The sequence below is a fragment of the Etheostoma spectabile genome, chromosome 16 (genome assembly GCF_008692095.1).
Source record: "Etheostoma spectabile isolate EspeVRDwgs_2016 chromosome 16, UIUC_Espe_1.0, whole genome shotgun sequence".
Classification (NCBI taxonomy): Eukaryota; Metazoa; Chordata; class Actinopteri; order Perciformes; family Percidae; genus Etheostoma; species Etheostoma spectabile.
The window spans coordinates 20,417,668-20,431,725 of NC_045748.1; the positions used below are offsets into that span (position 1 = coordinate 20,417,668).

Genomic DNA, 14,058 nt, shown 5'->3' on the forward strand with positions numbered 1-14,058 from the left:
CCAAAGCTGGAGAAAGAGTTATCTAGCTGAGGTGATCTTACCTAGCTACTGAGTATGTGGGACTCCCAACAAAGATAGTATAGAAGTGAGATGTCTCACTCTGTAGCTAAACAGAGACCTAAACACACAGGGGGAAAACAGGATCTGCAGCAATGTGCAGTACAATAAAAAAAAAAAAATATATATATATTTTTTTTTTTAAATGAAACCATCTGGTACATCCTCAAAATACAATTATGAACCTGAAAATGAGCATAATGTGGGCGCTTTAAATACTTAATTTCAGTGACTGGCAAACATTGCTAACTACTTTTCAAAGAGCACACGTTTATAACAAATTTACACATACAGTAAAAACAAATGAAAAATAATGGGAGGATGTTGTAGAGTCTGTGTCACTGTCTGTGTGACACTGTCATTCTCTATAGTCTGTTGTTCTTTGTTGTCACTGTCTGTCTGTTTGATCCTCCTTGTTTCTCTCTGTTGACACTGTACATCTAGTCTGTCTGATTCTCCATCTTTCCATCTGTTTTAACTTTCTATCTCTGCAATTTTACTAATTCTAATTGAATAATAATTAATTATCATTCAGCTAGCTCTTCCACAGTCCTCCCTGTCTCTTCTAGTGTGATGCCATGGACTGCAGCTCTTTATAGTGCAAAACCACACCAACCTTGCCCGCACCAGGAGTCTGTTTCCAGACCTCTGAATCACCATACATTTCATTCATTTGTTCAGTGATTCAAAAAGGTCTGGTGTGCTCTTGGATGGCTGCTTCTGTCAGTTGGAGAAACAATGTATTACTGAGGTAACAGTGTAAAATGCAGACAGACATTCTTCAGTCCCTACTGATTTGTTTGGGTAAATTAACACTGCCTTCCAAACAGAAGACAGTTAACATGAATATGATGTCAGACGGAGCAATTAAGTGAAATAAAATGGACATTAATTCTGATTATTAGGCTAAAATACTAGTGTAGGCTACTTTTACTTGTAATATATGGATGCAGTATAAATGCATCTGTCAGCTGTACATTGATTGTATACAGTAGTGCTGCAGTGCAAACACATAGAGCAGTAATCTACCCTGCGGTGAAACTCTGTCGGCCCTCTAAAAATAAATGTGATCACTGTGGGGGGGCCTGGGGCCTTCGGGCCGACCGAATGGAAGTATTGATGAGAGCAAAGGAAAGAGAAACACACACACACACACACACACACACACACACACACACACACACACACGACTCGCACCACACACCAGAGTGTTAGAGCGCTGGCTAGAGGCCACAGTAAACCTATTGATCCATTGTTTTCACCCATCTCTAGACGCGCTAACACCACCCACCACACCACACACACACACACACACACACACACCACCACACACACACACACACACACACACACAGGCGTGAGAGATGCTATTATGGTTAGATTCTTTGTTTTGTTTCTGTTTTCTCTCCATTCATGCCTCCATGTTAACCTTTCTAATATTCTTTTCACATGGACAGAACACACTTTTAGACAAAAAATAAAACAAAACCCGTGGCAAGTTGTTTGACTCAAAAACACATAATTGTTTTTTTTACATCAACATTCTCTGAGTTATACTCCTGTATTCTCACCTGGTAGTGCATTATATCAGATGGGATTTTCTATCCCTTTAACCCATTATAAGGTGCGTTTCACCAGTGGGAGTTTAGAGAAAAGAATAAAGCAATTTTTTGACGTATTTTACAATTGCTTACACACTAAAATTAAAACTTTCCCACAATTAGCAACCTTTATATATATATATATATATACATATATATATACAGAATATGTAAATGAATGTCAGAGTCTGGTTGACAGTATATCAAACATATCAAACAACCAATGCCCTAAAAAGGAAACACATTGACAAAACAATTTTTTAGAGCTTCTGCACCTAAAATGCAAACCACCACACTGGATGACTCTGTGTGTGTGTGTGTGTGTGTGTGTGTGTGTGTGTGTCTGTGTGTGTCTGTGTGTGAGAGAGAGTATTGCCCTCTGTCTCCTGTTGCGAAGACAACCTGGTCTATTTGCAAAAATTCCATTGCCCAGTTCCCATGCCCTCTCTCTCTGATAGAGAATTAGCTAGTACACACACACACACACACACCCACACCGTGTAGCGTATAGAGCCTCATAAAGACGTGGAGCGCAGAGAGTAGGCTACATCCGAGGGTCCTGGAAAGGGGAACTGGGACTACTTTGCTTGTTTGTTGTTACTGTAACGGTTAGTGAATGGGGGTTGGCTATCAGTCAGAAAAGAAAATCTAAATTTGCATCCCTAATTGTACCTTCACACCGCCGCCAACTTGAGCTTCTAAAGTTACTGGAAGTCATCCATTTTCAATGGAAGCTTCTCTTAACGGCAAGGAGCGGCAAGGAGCGGCAAATCTGGCGTTGCATTTGGGCGTTTTGAGTGTGTTGAGCGTCAATCAAAAAGCTTAAATTAGGTCAACTTTATGGTAATGAGCTATGACGCGGTTTCAGCGTCAAGCAGCGGCTAACGCCAGCATCCAATCGGAATACTTCAAGCTGGCTGGTTCCGGAGAAACATACAATGTAAACCTTTGTTCCAACCAAAACATCAGTTCTGAGAAAACGGAAAAAAAAGTTCATAATCGCTGTTGCTGGGTTACCTGTTGTTTATGATATAATGTGTTTTACACATAGGGACCAGTTAACATTACTTGCCCGGCGGTCACATGATCTCTAAACAGTCCGCTCACAGTGAAGTCCTGCACGGATCAGCAGCGGTTAGTCTGGCGGCTGCTCGCTCTGCCTGCCTTCTGCTACGGTTCAGCAGATAAAATTATACACGTAATTTATAAAAGGCTTCTAGTGTCAGTGTATTGGCCAAGCAGCGGCTGCTTGTGCTTCTCCCAAGGCAAGGCAAGGCAGCTTTATTTGTAGAGCACATTTCAGCAACTGGCACTTTCAAAGTGCTTTGATAACGTTAATATTTACTTTTAAAAAAACCAATAAACACACCAAAAAATAAAAATTAAAAACAAAATAAAAATAAAATTTACTAATAATTCACCAAATAAAGAAATAAACCCCCAAAATCATGAACTTGTTAAAAAAAAAAAGTAATAAATACAACCACAATATAATAAAACAAAACCAACCAAAACACAAAATCAGTTAAACATCATAAGCATTAAAAACCAATAAAACACATGAATAGACAGTTAAAAACAAAATAGAAAATGATCAAACAGAGAACGCTACCACGTCGGAGCGGCCAAAGCGTCACAAAACTTCCCCGTACTTTCTGACCAGCGTCCTTGACAGGGCACCCAGAGCTTTTTGCAGCTGTCGGTGGCATGTGTACGTACGGTAAAGCTAACACTGGAGCTGTTTTAAGAGCAGATGTTTAATTCATTCCTTACACTTTTGAAAACTTTACAACAACAGCATTACATTGACAATTTCTGAAGGAAATGATTTTAAGCATGAGGACATTTTATATGTGTTACAATGTATTTTAAGGTCATTTTCACTTTAATTGTCTAAAAACAAAAACAAGTGTACACTAAAATAACTGAATAATTATATGTATCACATTAGGACTTATTTGGTAATGTCACAAGACATACAGTTGTTGACTTTACTAATTTTCAAACCTTGATGTCATTTTTTAAAACTCTAGACACAAAATTCAAAACGGTCATCACTTGTAACACAGGCTTGTAACAATGTTCAAAACTTTGCTTTGTGCATTCATATCTTTAAAGAAATCTTGTACTTACACAATCATTGGTTCAAAAAAGTAATTTATTGTGAAATACCATTGAAACGCTACTTTAGATCACCCACACACATGCTGCCCATAGTTTTACTGTGTCATTACACATTATACAATCATTAAATATTGTAGTACAAAATAGGTAATACACGTTTCATTATGGTACTAGATGAAAATAAATTCCTTGTAAAAGCACTGCAGAAGTAGAAGAGAGAATACTACAGACACAGTGGAATCATTGAGCAAAATCTGAAATGTATTGATGAAAAACAATGCAGTACAACAACATAGGTTTATTTGAATCAAAGCTAAATAATAGCTAGGATATAGAAAAGAAAAGATAATACTGGAAAACATCAAATGCAGTGTTCCTCTACTTGCTTGTACTGTAAAAAGCAAAACAAGTGATTACTGTACTTCTACATCTTCATCAACTCTGTGGATATATATATACACTACCGTTCAAAAGTTTGGGGTCACATTGAAATGTCCTTATTTTTGAAGGAAAAGCACTGTACTTTTCAATGAAGATGACTTTTAACTAGTCTTAACTTTGAAGAAATACACTCTATACATTGCTAATGTGGTAAATGACTATTCTAGCTGCAAATGTCTGGTTTTTGGTGCAATAGAGGCCCATTTCCAGTAACTATCACTCCAGTGTTCTAATGGTACAATGTGTTTGCTCATTGGCTCAGAAGGCTAATTGATGATTAGAAAACCCTTGTGCAATCATGTTCACACATCTGAAAACAGTTTAGGTCTTTACAGAAGCTACAAAACTGACCTTCCTTTGAGCAGATTGAGCTTCTGGAGCATCACATTTGTGGGGTCAATTAAACGCTCAAAAGGGCCAGAAAAAGAGAACTTTCATCTGAAACTCGACAGTCTATTCTTGTCCTTAGAAATGAAGGCTATTCCATGCGAGACATTGCTAAGAAATTGAAGATTTCCTACAACGGTGTGTACTACTCCCTTCAGAAGACAGCACAAACAGGCTCTAACCAGAGTAGAAAAAGAAGTGGGAGGCCGCGTTGCACAACTGAGCAAGAAGATAAGTACATTAGAGTCTCTTGTTTGAGAAACAGACGCCTCACAGGTCCCCAACTGGCATCTTCATTAAATAGTACCCGCAAAACACCAGTGTCAACATCTACAGTGAAGAGGCGGCTGCGGGATTCTGGGCTTCAGGCAGAGTGGCAAAGAAAAGCCATATCTGAGACTGGCCAGTAAAAGAAAAAGATTAAGGAGGCAAAAGAACACAGACATTGGACAGAGGAAGACTGGAAAAAGTGTTGGTGACGGATGAATCCAAGTTTGGTGTTTGGATCACAAAGAAGAACGTTTGTGAGACCAGACAAATGAAAAGATGCTGGAAGAATGCCTGACGCCATCTGTTAAGCATGGTGGAGGTATGATGGTCTGGGGTTGCTTTGGTGCTGGTAAGTAGGAGATTTGTACGGTAAAAGGGTATCTAATAAGGAAGGCTATCACTCCATTTTGCAATGCCATGCCATACCCAGTGGACAGTGCTTGATTGGAGCCAATTTCATCTACAACAGGACACATGACCCTAAACACACCTCCAATTGTGCAAGAACTATTTAGAGCGAAGCAGGCAGCTGGTATTCTACGGTAATGGAGTGGCCAGCGCAGTCCCAGATCTGAACCCCATTGAGCTGTTGTGGGAGCAGCTTGACCGTTGGTACGCAAGATGCCCTCAACCAATCCCACTTGTTGGAGCTGCTTCTGGAAGCGTGGGGTGCAATTTCTCCAGATTACCCTCAACAATTAACAGCTAGAATGCCAAAGGTTTGCAATGCTGTAATTGCTGCAAATGAAGGATTCTTGACGAAGCAAGTTTGATGTAAAAAAATCTTATTTCAAATACAATCATTATTTCTAACCTTGTCAATGTCTTGACTCTATTTTCTATTCATTTCACAACGTATGGTGGTGAATAAGTGTGACTTTTCAGGAAAACACAAAATTGTTTGGGTGACCCCAAACTTTTGAACGGTAGTGTGTATATATATATATATGTACCTGTATATATAGCACTTTATATTTAAAGTTTATATAAATATATGTCTCAATGGCAGTTCGGGCAGTTCCAAGGGCTTGCATTCATGCAGTGCAGTACTGTCAATACTGTGAATATTCTTACAGTAAAGGTGGTACATGGGACCATAGAAACAGTGTCTGAAAAATAGTAGTACAGTACAGTAAAGAATGATGATGAAATATTACATCCATAAATAATGTAGTCTAATTGGTTCATGCTCCACGCTAATTGGTGACAGTGAATCTCGGTATCTTGGAACTTCCATGATCTAAACATGGAATATTGTAACAACTAACAGTTAATTAGCATTTTGAGCAGTTCTATCAATTGATAGTTGGATCACTGTAATGAAATATGAAGTGGTAGTACTTTGATGTTAAGTTGTGTCATATTGAACAGGTGATTTTTGTTAAATGAACAAATGATCTTAGGTTTATGTGTATTGGATCCAAGCAATTGAAACAAATGTTAGAGTTTTGAAAAAAATTAGCATTTTGATCGATTGTGAGTTTTGTGTCTGGAGTTTTAAAAAATGACCTCAATGTTCTGAAATTAGTGCCAAAGTGATTGTAAAAAACTGTTTTTAATAGATGAGTTATCAATTCTTTCCTTTAAAGGTTTTTTTTTCCGGCCTTTTCACACACATACTTTAGCATGGCCTCTGGTCTGTTTCCTACTCACAGGCCAATCAATAGACAACGTGTTGAGCTCTATACAGGCAGTACTACTATGGATCCAAGGCCTAATTGCATGCACCACGGCTAACGCTGTGTGTGTGTATGTGTGTGTGTGTGTGTGCGTGTGTGTGTTCACACATCAGACTGACTGTTCCCTTAGTAAATACAGTTATCATTTCCGAACTCCGCTAAAAAGAACCACTAACTGTCTGTTGTTCCTGCTCACCTGGCATTACCACAGTGAATCATTCAGAAACTGGTACTAAAACCAAGATAACCTTATTATTACATAGAGACCGCTTATTTGTAACAATTCGTTATTTGCAGATTAGGGTCGGATGAGAGACTGCATGCTAACAGAACAGATTGAAATATTATTTTTCTACATAATTATGCCTTTTTGAACCGATTGATAATACATTGGCTTTGGACATACAAAGGTTTTATTGTACTTACAGTAATGAGCGTAATGTTAGTTGGCATCTGCACCAGGAGCCGTTGCTAATCCTTTAGGTATCGTTCCCAGTTTAGGACACAGTGCTTCACACACACTACACCTCCATTCTGTGCTTTGTGTGCAAAGTGGAAATCACCGTTCAGAATGCCGTCCATCTTTCAAAATCCAAATCTTGTTTCCCAATGAATTATGATTGGCATTTTATCTGATTCGTCGTGTGTTGTCTGGTAGGGGTGGCAATCACAGGGTACCTTACAATACACAATACATGGCTCACAATATTAATGATATCACAATACAGCAATTCTCAGTTAATCAATATATTGCTAACCCATCCTATAGTGATACAACTCAATATCAGTCTATGAATGCAAAATGCCTGTGAAAAGGTTAAGTGCAGGTTTTCTCTCTTTGTTCAATGCAGGCCAAACTCTTAGAAAACAGCACAATTATGCAGCACATGTTTTTCAGTCTGTAAATTGACTTAAGAACTGCCAGTTGTATACTACTAACCCTAACCTAAACTTGTTTTAAGTTAAGCTTAAATTGAGTTTTAAGTTTTTTTTGGTTTAAAGTGTAACTGCCTTTTTTTTAACCTATGTTTTTGTGTCTAAGTGACTGATTGGAACAACAATCTTTGAAACTGGTCCAGTATTAAGCGTGAACGCTGTAACCAGCAGCCACAGGACGGGCTGCAATGGAACTCTTTGGAGAAAATGTGGATCATCAGTTTGGTAGAAGGGCATTTTTTGCCACTGAAAGGCTCAGATTAGTGTTCTAAATTTAGGTATAAATTAAGCTTGATTTAGAATTAGGTAATGGTTTATGTAAAGTGCTAAGTTTGGTAGAGTTTAATTAAAATAACTTAGTTAAGTCTCACGGTACAAAGAGTTAGATATTTCAATTATGTAGAAAAGTAAGGTCTGTTTAGTTTAGGTTAAATGAGTAACTTTCAGTTAATAGCTTAATCATCACAAGTTTACTTCATTTACTCAGATGGGAACCAAAAGCACCAAACAATAATAATCTAAATGTTCAATTAAAAAAAGATATATACACAGTATATATATATATATATATATATATATATATATATATACACACACACATGCTTGAGAAAGTTTACACACCCATGCTAAAGTTGATTAAAAAGAGGAATAAAAAAATATCTTTTGGACTTTTCAACTTGGATGTGTAAACTTTCTCAAGCCACTGTGTGTATATATAAATATATATACATATACACATATATATATATATATATATATATATATATAAATATATATACACTTGCATGTGTAGTTTTTCTACCTCTATGTCTCTATGTGATGCCAGTTCTGCAGTAAACCTACTACTAATAAATGTGAATTTTTACTACATGTTAAATATTACAGATGATGGCACAGGTTAACGTCAGAGATGAACCCCAGTAATGAGTTTCTGTCTGCCCAAAGTGTTGCAGCAGAAATGGACTGTTTGTCCAAAGCAAGGTGACCTTCAGCACCAGATACGGTGGGACACAGGATGATGATGATGATGTCCCGGTGATGTCATCTGTCATGAAGGTAATTGTGTGGCGATGTTTTTAATAACTGCAGCTCATCTTGGATATCTTCTGTTCAGGCCTGGACCACAATCATTTTTAGGAAGAGAGACAGACAAGCATGGAGATAAATAATAGGTTAGATAAGACAAAACTTCCAAGACAATTGTGATTGTTTAAAGAAATGCTAACAACCCAGAAGTTTTTTTTCCACCCCTCCCAGAATGCATCTGTGTTGTAGCCAGACTTAAGAGAGATAAGTCTGGCAATGGAAGACTAGGAAGCCGGTAGCTTTAGCCTACTGTTAGCTGGTAGCTGGCTTGAACGCGGTTAAAATCAACGGCATCATTGTTTATCAATCTCCCCACGCAACCTTGCCGTGATCTTTGACTCCACCCTCTCCCTTGAGCCCCACATCCGTCATGTCATTAAAACATGTTGTGCATTGTTTTTATTATCTTACTGCCCGTAAAGCGGCTTTTAGTTTGTGAAAGAGAACGCTCTAGTGTGTGGCTGTATTTCACTGGAAAGGATTCCAACACTGGGATGTACAACAGTCTACAGCTAAAGACACAGAGAAGTCTAGCTACTGACTCTGCCTACACATAAACACACAGTTCTTAAAGCAAGAAGAGGAAAGAAGCCAGGGATGGAGCATTTCTACTTTTTTGAAATGACAGTAAATGTGTTTTAATGCCGACGAATTCACAATCAAAGTGTTCTGGTACAATGGAATAATCTGTATTAGGTTCTGCTGACAACAAGTATCAAATTTGATCGCAGCTCATAAATAAAATGTTGACCTTACCTTACCACGCTGCTGAGATTCAGATAGAATCATTTTAATTAAAACAAAAAAACAGGTTAGTGACAGCAGCTGGGCTGTGAGATCTACGATACTAACACTGAAAATGAGTAATTAAAGAGGTTAGAATCAAGAAAAGGTTATTATATTCAAGTATAGTAGCTACATTAGACAGCTATGCCAAAATAGGACGTAAAAGACAGAAACAGCTAATGTGATACAAATAGACAGACACAGTGAGACAGGTATTATTCAATTGAATTACATTTTATTCATAGTGTCAAATCATAACAGAAGTTATCTCAGGACAGCTTACAGATAGAGTAGGTATACCACACATTCTATACTTTAGAATCAGTAAGACACAGCCAGATAAGCAAAATACATTGAGACAATATCAGTAAGACAACTGGAACAGCGAAAGAAGCACTGAAAGACAGAGAAATATGGATACAGGGACAGTATTAGACAGATAAATACAGAGACACAGGAAATAAAAACAGAAAAGACAGTAAGAGAAAAGGACAGAAAGGTAGAGACAGACACGGTATCAGACAGACAGGTAGAGAGTCTATTTATGTATCTGTCCTCCTTTGTCTCCCTCAGCAGGATGACACACAAACTTATGATTTGCCCTCTCCATCGAGGCTACATAACTCACCCCTACGCCGGCTGCTCGCTGTCACCACATGAAGATCCACGCTGGTTTCGGGGTAATATACGGCCAACTGGGCCATCCCCATGGCCCTCTCGAAAACAACGTTAGGTTGGAAAAATGGCAGGAGGAGGCGAGGGGTTAATAGAGCGAACCTCCTCTTTTAATTGAAAAAGTTAAACGAGGCGACAGGGCGAGGATGTTATTACAGGGAATGAGACGGGGGAAGAGAGATGAATGGCGGCCTCCGAGGTTGGGTTAATGAGGACACAGGGGAGCATGGGGGATACTGGATATGAGGGTCAAATGTGTGTGTGTTGAAAATCAGGTGAACAGTTTTCATCTCTTCAGTTATTTTTAGTTTTCATCGTATAGTTATACACTGGAGTTAGTGTACAAGGAATCTACTGTTCTGAACTAATGAATGATGCCGGATGGGCCCATACAAATGTCAACTAAGGGCCCTTTTGGTCGGGTTTTGAGACTTTTCAATTTGATCTGAACCAATAACAGGTGGGAAACCTCCCCTAGACCATGGTCTGGACCAAACAGCCAAACCTTGGTCTGACGAAATGAGGTAGTCTCGGTCAAGATCAAATTGATGATTGATGGTCTGGTTTGTTTATAGTGTGAATAAAAAAAAAAGGTTTTGGATGGTTTAAACTTTTGGAATAACAATAGTAGTATAATAGAGTATGGCAAGAGGAGGGGACCAAATGTTTTGGTCCAACTCACAGAAACCTCATGACCAAACTTTCAGTTGTGAAAAGGCCCTAAATCGAAAAACACCAATAAATTTCACAAAGAGAAAGCAACAGTGAGTGTCAGTCTCATTATCTTGGAAATAGTAGTTTGGTTAAACAAGGTCCAACTACTTCCCACGTGAGCACTGCACTCCCAGAATGCAGAGTTACCTGTCGTCTCTAAAAGTAGAATGGGAGCCAGAGCCTTCTGTTATCAGATTCGTCCTCTCCTTTGGAACCAGCTCCCAGTCTGGGTTTGGGGGGCAGACACCGTCACCACATTTAAGAATAAATTTAAAATTCTCCTCTTTGATAAAGCTTATAGTTAGTGAGTGAGGTGTTGCAGCGTTTGTCTTGACCGGCGGGGGAGGGTGTGTAGCTACAGCCACGGCACCCCTTCTCTTCTCTACTTCTCTTCATAGTCCTCAGACTCATCTACCAACCCGTATAGAGCTGGCTCAGGTTTGCCATGGACCGGCTCTCAGTTATGTTGTTATAGTTTTAGACTGCTGGGGGGCACACTGAGCTCCTCTCTCCACTCCTTCTCCATTTGTGTGCATCCATGTCCCAGAAAGGCTTGTTACTAACCTAGCTCTGAGGAGTTGTCCCTCTGTTTTTTCACCTCACAGTTTTCCTTGGATTGCAGTTGGGGCCGTGGTATACCACGGTATACCGTGGTACATCCTGCCACACTCTGCCACACTCTGCGCTGCCCTGCTAAGCCCTGTTACTTCCTGCTACGTCCTGCTATATGCCCTGCTACACCCTGTAACGCCCTGCAGTGCCCTGCTACGCCATTCACTACTACAACTACTATTTCTAGTCATAGTTCCGTTATGTTTATAGTGACTATAATTGCCACTGTTCATCACACCCTTAACCGGCAACTATTTTTGTAAAAAAGAAGATTCTTTTACAAACGAGCCGCCACTACGGTCTGTTTTGAAATCCGGGAGCAGACAACCTCATGTGAAGCATTCGTCTAATTAGGTGCAACCATTGCGGTTGCGTGAGGGTGTAGCTTGTTTTCATTGCTTGTCAGTGGTCAGTGAAGAGAAACTGAGTGGGAAGCCAACTAGCATGCAATGCTGGGAAGCCATGAAAAAGCTCACTTGATAGAGCATGCGCCCATATGTAGAGGTTTACTCCTCAACGCAGCGGCCCAGGGTTCGACTCCGACCTGTGGCCCTTTGCTGCATGTCATTCTCCCTCTCTTTCATGTCTTCAGCTGTCCTATAAAAATAAAGGCCTAAAATGCCCATAAAATGTTCTTTACAAAAAGAAGGAAAAAAACTGAATAATTGAGCACTCACAGATAGTAAAAACAGATTAATCACCTCATCGCTACAAAGTGAGACAAATCAAGCGCTCCTTTTTCTGTTTAATATCTGAAACTGATCCAACTCTTCCCCTTTAGGCCCCGTCAGCTCTCACAGCACCCCTTCCCCCTTTACGTGCCATCATTTATTAATGGTAAGAGGTCTGCATAAAGCATTAGCCGTGTTTGTGATAAACCATTAGTGATGTATTTCATTTCTCAGTAGGAAACGGAGGAGCGATGGGGGCCGTTAATATCCGTTAATGTTAAGAGGCGGCGGAAGGGGAAGAGGTTCCTCCCTCTGAGGTGATTAGACCCGTCCATTTAGTTAGAGGACACACACACACACACACACACACACACACACACACACACACACACACACACACACACACAACACACACAAAAAACCACACACACACACACACACACACACACACAACACAAACATAGTCTTACGTCCATTTGGACATACTGAAACACATTATAAAATACAAACACAACTATACTTGCATGTGCACGTGCTTGTGTGTATGATTTACACACGCACAAATGCACGCACAAATGCACACACACACACACACACACTCTTTTTCCAGTTGGTGAAATGTTTTTTGGTGCTTAACAACTGCCACAAAACTGTTACATATTAGACACAATATTTTTTTACCAAGCAATAATTACATAACGGGACTGTATCACTGACCAATCTTTCCATAGTCAAAATGTAATGACTATGACAAAGACAGACTGACAGTAGATAGTAATTTATTTACAGGTGAAGAGATAGGATCTTTTAAAGTGGGGTTGCATGAGATAATGTCAGAGAGAGAGAGAGAGAGAGAGAGAGAGAGAGAGAGAGAGAGAGAGATCACCAGTGATCCTGCAAGCTAGAGAGTAAATTACTGTAAGAAAGAAAGCAGTAAATCTGAGGAGTAAGACGTTAATTTTGTATTGTTTCACTGTGGTATAGCATATATAAACAGACCCATAACTCAGAGGGAAAATGCCACACTGCCAGATTTGTGTGAATTCAAATGGGCATCTCTGTGTGTGTACTGCTTCAACTTGTGTGTTGGTGCGACCTGAATGGCTGTGACAAATGTAAATGGAAATGTGCTGTATTTATATAGCGCTTTTCTAGTCTTAACGACTACTCAAAGCGCTTTTACATCATACAGGAGACATTCACCGTTCACACACATTCATACACTGTGGCCGAGGCTGCCGTACAAGGTGCCAGCTGCTCATCAGATAAACACTCACACACATTCACACTCCGATGCGCAACATCGGGGGCAACTCGGGGTTCAGTGTCTTGCCCAAGGACACTTCGACATGGGACTGCAGGACCGGGGATTGAACCACCAACTAGGCAGCATTACCTTGGAATGGAGCTGTACAACCAACATGCTGTTATTGGCTCTTTGCTGACGCCTATGAACACAGGAAAATAACGTTTTCCATGTGTGTTTTGACAGTGCCATTTCTTGTAATTTAGGGGCGTTTGTGTGGTTTGTTTGGGCAAGTGTGGATGCTGCAATCACACTCAAGTGTGAACCAAGAGCAGAGCAAAGTGTCAGTGAGCAGAGCAGACGAAGTAAGGTCACTCATGAAACAATGTCTGATTATTATTATTTTTTTTTATTTGTAAAGTTTTTATTGAGCATATATATATCATATACAGTTTTCGATCAACAATACAAGAGGGGCTCAAGTATTTTTATATAACTGTACATATAAACAAAAACAAAAACGAACAGAGCGAAAGCGGAATACAGTTTTGCAGCAGGAAGTACAATAATGATTTATATGGATAAAGTGAAAGGAAATAAGATTTTATACAGATACTGATTGTAAGAAGTCTATGAAGGGTTGCCAAATCTTATGAAAACCTGAAAGGTTGTCCTTCAACAAATATCTAATTTCTTCCAAATGTAAAGTATTGGACATATCCCGAAGCCACATTTTGTCAGTGGGTATTTCTGGGCCTTTCCATGACATCAGG

At 39.5% G+C, this 14,058-nt stretch overlaps 2 long non-coding RNA genes across 2 annotated transcripts in view; both read right to left on the reverse strand.

The window, feature by feature from the left end:
• LOC116704665 (uncharacterized) overlaps nt 1-1,784 on the reverse strand; it is a 7,079-nt gene extending 5,295 nt beyond the window's left edge. Inside the window, exons 1-2 of the long non-coding RNA XR_004335748.1 lie at nt 1,733-1,784; nt 1,518-1,520 (exon numbers count right to left, since the gene is read on the reverse strand). This is a non-coding gene — a long non-coding RNA (uncharacterized LOC116704665). The remainder of the gene's footprint in view (nt 1-1,517; nt 1,521-1,732) is intronic.
• Nucleotides 1,785-7,965: 6,181 nt separating this feature from the next.
• Nucleotides 7,966-14,058, reverse strand: part of LOC116704664 (uncharacterized) — a 10,095-nt gene continuing 4,002 nt past the window's right edge. The window contains exon 3 of the long non-coding RNA XR_004335747.1: nt 7,966-7,977. This is a non-coding gene — a long non-coding RNA (uncharacterized LOC116704664). The remainder of the gene's footprint in view (nt 7,978-14,058) is intronic.